Here is a 6,000-nt window from a genome sequence, read left to right on the forward strand (position 1 = left end):
TTTCCAATGCTGCTGAAAAAAAATTAAATCAAGCCCTGGCCACTCTTCTTTATACATTGTTGTTCATCATTTTTGTGTCTTATTTAAGAAACTGCCAGCTGCAACTCCCTTAGACTCTTTCCTATAATTGTGTTTCCTAATGGGTTCAGTTCACTAGGTTCACTTCTTTTCCTGAAGCTCACTGTCCTGTTTCTCCAGCGTTCTCTCCTCCATTTCCTAGATGTATCAATTCTACCACTGCACTCCTCATTCTCCCTTAATTGACCTGCCCTTCCTTATTTTCAGTCATGTTTTCCTTTTTGATCAGATTCAAGTCAAGAAGAGATTTAGATTCCACTCAGATCTGTGAAAGAGATAATATTTTATTCTGATTTTTTAGCTATCTTAGGCACTCAGTTTTCCAGGTTTCATTCAGAGTCCTTGTAGAGACTCAAACTCCTTCAGAGGCAGTTCTTCCCATCATAAAATAGCAGTCTAGGACAGGTGAAAGGGTCTGATTGCGATACTAGCCTACATGATCTGTTTAAATTCGATACCTAACTATGAAAAAATGAAAATAAATTTAAACACACCCTAGTTTGCATTCTCTGCATCCTATTTTTTTTTTTTTCCAAAGATGCCCTTTCCTCTTTCTGTTATTACCCTGGGGAATTTTAACAGGTCTGTCTCCCTCCAGACTCCAGATCTCAGAGTGAACATGTGCATCCTGCATCATATAAGGCAAAATACTTTACACATATCTACAACCGATTCAGTCATTTCCTTCTCATCCCTCTTATGACCCTATTATGAATACAGCCTCCCCCTTCAGGAAACCCAAGTACTCTGAGCCTCACCATCTGTACAGCCATATATTTATCTCCAGGATGTGTCTGTCCTTGCTTGGGCTTTTACCCTCTCTGATGGGATTGATAAGAACACCAGCTGAGGCTCCAATTCTCTCGCCATCGCTTCAGGATCCCTGCTGTTTTTTATGGTTTTCCCTTGCTTGTTCCTAGAGCAGTGGCATTAGCTCTGAAGTGACTGAGCCATGTGGAGGAGGTGTCAGAGGGCTGAATGAGCCTTGGCAAACTTGTGCAATAGCTCTGGTTTGGGCAAAGCCTCTCCATAAGCATTAGGTCAATCCAGCAAACTGATGTCTCTGCTACGCAGAGGAGTGAGTCACCAACCACTGCCACCATTCAGTTTCTTTTGTGAGCAGGGGTCATGAACTACTAAGCTGTCAGAGCATGTGGTTTTTCTTCCTTCAGCAATGCAGTTGGTTTCCCTCTCATTGCCAAGACAGTTTACTACTTTTTTTTAAAGCCTAATAGATTGCCAGCTGAGGCTGAAGCTCCATCTGCCAGCAATAGCAGGTCACAGCCAACTTTCTCCCTGTGGAGAAATGTGTTCCTTTTCTTTTGCTGGGGCTTCTGCAGACCTCAGCTTCTTTGTTCTTGGAGTCTCCATGTCTAGTACATCTATGAAGTTTTTGCTTTCTCTCATACCTCTCAGCCCACCCGCTCTTCCTGTAGTTCTTCCATTTGATTTCTAGGAAATTGCACTTCCTGGCTTTCTGGATTCTGCTATAAACCACATTCCCTGAAAATCCAGACTGTGACCCAGATAAAAACATCTCGAGTTGGGATCGTAGTCTGGTCATAGCTCCACTGAGGGCAGGTAGAGGAAGAGCTGGCTGCTGAGAGAGCTCTAGCAGGGATAAGTCACATGGCCTTCTTTTCCATAGCATGTAAACTGTTGGTTTATTCCAATCTCCTTATGAAGTTCTCTCTAGCTGCCATCTGTTGCTGTTTAAGTGATCCCAACCTTTCTATGGGAAAGGGGGCTTCTAATTAAGTCCCTGATTTAATACTTCAAAGATGAAATTGAAATTTGAGTCGAAATGTCAGCTGATGTTCTGAAGAGGTTTTTAGCCACATTTTACTAATCAGCATTTCTCCATGGTAGCTAACCCTCACAGCTGCTGCCTCTGAGCCACAAGTTAAGACCAGACCAACAGTCTGGATTAAACCTCTGTGCTTAAGTACACTGGGCTGACCAGGGCCCCATTTATTTCTGGTACTGACTTCTCCACTGACCTCAGCAGCATTCCACCCTCCAGCATCTCCAGGGGAACACCAGGACTCCCCTATGTTGACACCTTTTTTGACACAAACTAAACAAACCAAGGTCAATAGCTTTTGGCAGGGGACATGAAAAGGGATCTAAAAGAAATCTGCAACTGAGTCTGGCATAAGCCATTGCAGTTAATGGGATATTTTATACTAATTTCAATTACATTCAGAGCAAATGGATAGTCAGTCAGCTGCTCTTGTATTTTCATATTATGTCAATATATATAATACTTAAAAAAGAAAGTCCTTTAAAGAAGAGCCACCTGTAAACCAGGTGTAACTTAATTGTTGATAGAAAAAAAATGAACAGATCTATTAAAGAAAATCTTCTGAGAACTATTCCTAAAAATGTGGCATAAAATTAGGACTATTATTATTTCAGTCAGTAAACTCAGCAGAGTACTTTAAAAGGTTTTTAAAATCTCAGTTTCTAAAAAGTCCTCATGGGTCTTTCATACATCATCTAAATGCTGGAGATGTGATGATAGAGAAAGATGTGGAGAGATTGCAAAAAAAGGGTAGAAAAGTGGCAAACTTTATTTTCCAGCTTGATGTGTGACTATTTTTCTATAGCAACGCAGAGTTATGCCCATGGTATGATAGATTTTCCAGAACAACATGCAGTTCACTCTCCTGGCTTTTTTCCTGCTCACATGTTTTCCTTGTGATGAGAATTAGTATATTTTCTTCTGCTTAAGTCTGACAGGGGCTTTAAAATCTTTGGTCATCACAGAGCTATCAGTGGTCTCAGAATAAAGTTGGTTAAAGGATCAGAGTAGCTGTTACTAAATGTTATTCATAGGGAGCAGGGGGAAAAGTGGAATTTTAACTCCAGAAATCGTTGCTGTTTTGGTATTCTTTAACTTTATAGTGTTACCACACTCTCAATCTGGTTCCTCCTCTCATATACATGTGCATTCTAAGTACAATTTCTGATACAACCTCACTTTTCTTGTGCCTGGCTATCAGATTTCTGGCTTTCTAATCAGGAGGAGATAAGGAATAGGAATTTCCCTGGATTTCTCTGAATCTGATAAAATGGCAGCATTATCTCAGCTTTTAAAAGCAACTGCTCCTTACCCGGTCTCTGTCTTGTTTCAGTGGCTGTATTTTTTCAAATTTCTGTTCTTCTTCTATGCTTAATGCAATTTTTAATGTATCTTTAATTTGACATAATATGTTATCTTTGTGTCGTTATACTCTTCAGGTTCCCTGAAACTCTCACCAGTCCTAATGAAGGGGTGCACTGTCCTTCCTTTGAATTTTACAGTTTTTTCCTCCTCTGGTTTTTCTTCATTTACTGTAACCCCTAATTTATAATTTTTTTAGGCAAGTTGGTTTTTTCCTACACTTTTCCTGTCATCTGGTTGTGTGTGCAGTTTTCCCATTTACCTTTTCTTGTTTTACTTTTTCTTCCTAAGTGGTCAAGTCTGTTCCCCTCACCCCAGTACAATTGCAGGGCCAGTAACTCAAAGCTGACCTTCCTGTGAATTCAACCTGGATTTAGCACCTGTATAAATAAAAACTCCTGTTCCTCACTGTCACCTACAGCACAAGGTGACTAACATGCTCTTTGCCCTCCTCCTCCTCAATCTAATTCTGCTGCTTCATTTCTCTGGGAACAGATCTCATATACTTCCCATTCACTCCCTGGTTGGGAGTGGAGTGAGGTGGGGTGATATTGGGGTTTCCCAATATCTCTGCTCCCTTTGGAGCCTTATGGAAGCTGAGATATTTAGGCTCTTTCCAAACTCTATCACTACCTCCTATACAATATTTCCTTTCAGCTCTTACAATGACTTTCATCACCTTTCCTCTCATTAGCTGCAGTGCTCTTTTTCCAGCATCCTTTTTGCTTTTCTCCCATCTCCCAATCCCTTAAATCCATGAGAGAGACTTGGCTGTTGAGGAGAAATACCTGTCCCTGCTGCTTGGTGCAGCAACCTTCAGCAGCACACAGAATAAAGCAGGGCCAGCCTCTCCCACCCTGAATCAGATGACACAGTGGTGGCCTACATGTGGCACCTGGAGTTTGGGGTCTGTTGGTGCTCTTGGGTCTGTCCATGGCTAGCAAGCCTCTCTGGTGAGGGAACAAGTTCCCAGATTAAATTTCAAGGCAAAGAAGAAAGGGGAAATAAGTTACAAATATAATGATATGTAATTTTTATTTTAATATCGTTCCTCACTACATGTCTAACAGATATATTCTTCCTGGTATCTTCTATTAGATAGCCCAAAGCCCTTTACCAGTCTGTTTCAAATTGCAAGATTTTTACATTTACATTGTAATACCTTTTCTGCTATTTCAGAAACAGGCAAATAGTGGGTGGTAAAGTTCATAAAACTATTTGTTTAAGAGAAGACTTTAATCTTTGCAATCTTGATTACACAGATGTGAAAATAAAAGCAATATGTTTCCATGTTTCTCATATATTTCTGATCCAGAAGCAATTTTCAAACTGTATCTTGAAGTAAGTCCATTTTACAACTGGGAGAAAGTAGAGAATGAGAAGCAGTACAAGTAAAGTTGCTTAAAGATAAGATATTTAAATTGTCAGAGGTAACTGAGGTATAAATTAAGACCATCACCATGCCACTATGTATTTTCTCATTATGGAGAGTTTATTAAAAATTCTGTGGTTAAGTGCAATGCATGCCTACATCCAAAGGAACAACACTATCTTTTCCATCTTACACTTTAGGATTGTGAACACTTAAAAATTATTGATGGCCCTCATGAAGGGCATTAGAGAGATTTATGCAATGCTCTTTCAGTTGTCATGATGTAATGTTAGTAGTTGAAGCAACATATGTCCAGGTGGTTTTGATATGTAACATATGCAGTGTTTCAACATTCTTTCTCCTGGAATTTCACAAAAATAATAAAAAAAATGTAATCTACAGCTGATGCCGACTCTTTAGCTTAGAAGTCCTCTGAGCCAGGTGTGATGGATTGAAGCTCAAGCCAACTGTGTTTTACCGTTGTTCCAAATGGAACCAAATTCTCAGCCCATTTGGTTTCTGTCTTCTTGTTGGACCGTAACATTCATGGCCAAGTCAATCTTGAGTACATTTGACATGACCCCCATCTGTGTTTCAAGGATGAGAGCATTTTGACTTTGAAGAGCTCACATTCAAAAAAGACTGGACATCCAAGTGGAGGGTGTGCTTTTATCCATTTTGGAATTTTGAACAATTTAATAAAATACAATTTACGCTTGATGACAAAATACCACAAGAACATAAAAGGAAGGAGATATCTTTATATCTAAAAAGAAAACCTAACCAAAACCACAAAAAACAAGGCAGAACTACTGCTAACCATAGTGTCCTGCTTGCTGCTAAGGGCTTATTTGGACCACTACAACTATTGCTGAGTAGCACAGCTCTGAGTACCGTACTGCAAGAATTAAGTGCACCTTCTGGACAGTCTGGAAGCTGAATTAGAGGTCTGAAGAGTATGAGTAATGAGGAAATGCTGTCATATATAGCTAAAGGGGAGAGGAGGGCAGGGCAACCTGAAGAAGAGAAACCTGAAAGAAGACAGAACAACAAAAGCTTCAAGAATGTAAAGAGCTAATGCAGAGAGCAAAAGGATAATCTGTTTTTCACATCCAGTAGGGATACATTCAGTTCAGGCACTGTGGAAGCTTACTGAATTTAAAAAAAAAAAGAAAAGTAGAAGTTAGTGAACCTGTTGATTGATGATTAGGAGATTTAGTATATATATATATGTATTATATATTTATACTTTCAAGGCATAGTTAGGGTATAATTAGAAAGTATAACTGATCTCACAGCAGTAGGGTTTTGAAATTCCTTCAAATCCTATTTTTTTTATGGTTCTGGATTTTTTTTTAATATGAACCAGTTCAGTGTTTAGCCA

Source organism: Agelaius phoeniceus, chromosome 3 (assembly GCF_051311805.1).
Source record: "Agelaius phoeniceus isolate bAgePho1 chromosome 3, bAgePho1.hap1, whole genome shotgun sequence".
Lineage (NCBI taxonomy): Eukaryota > Metazoa > Chordata > Aves > Passeriformes > Icteridae > Agelaius > Agelaius phoeniceus.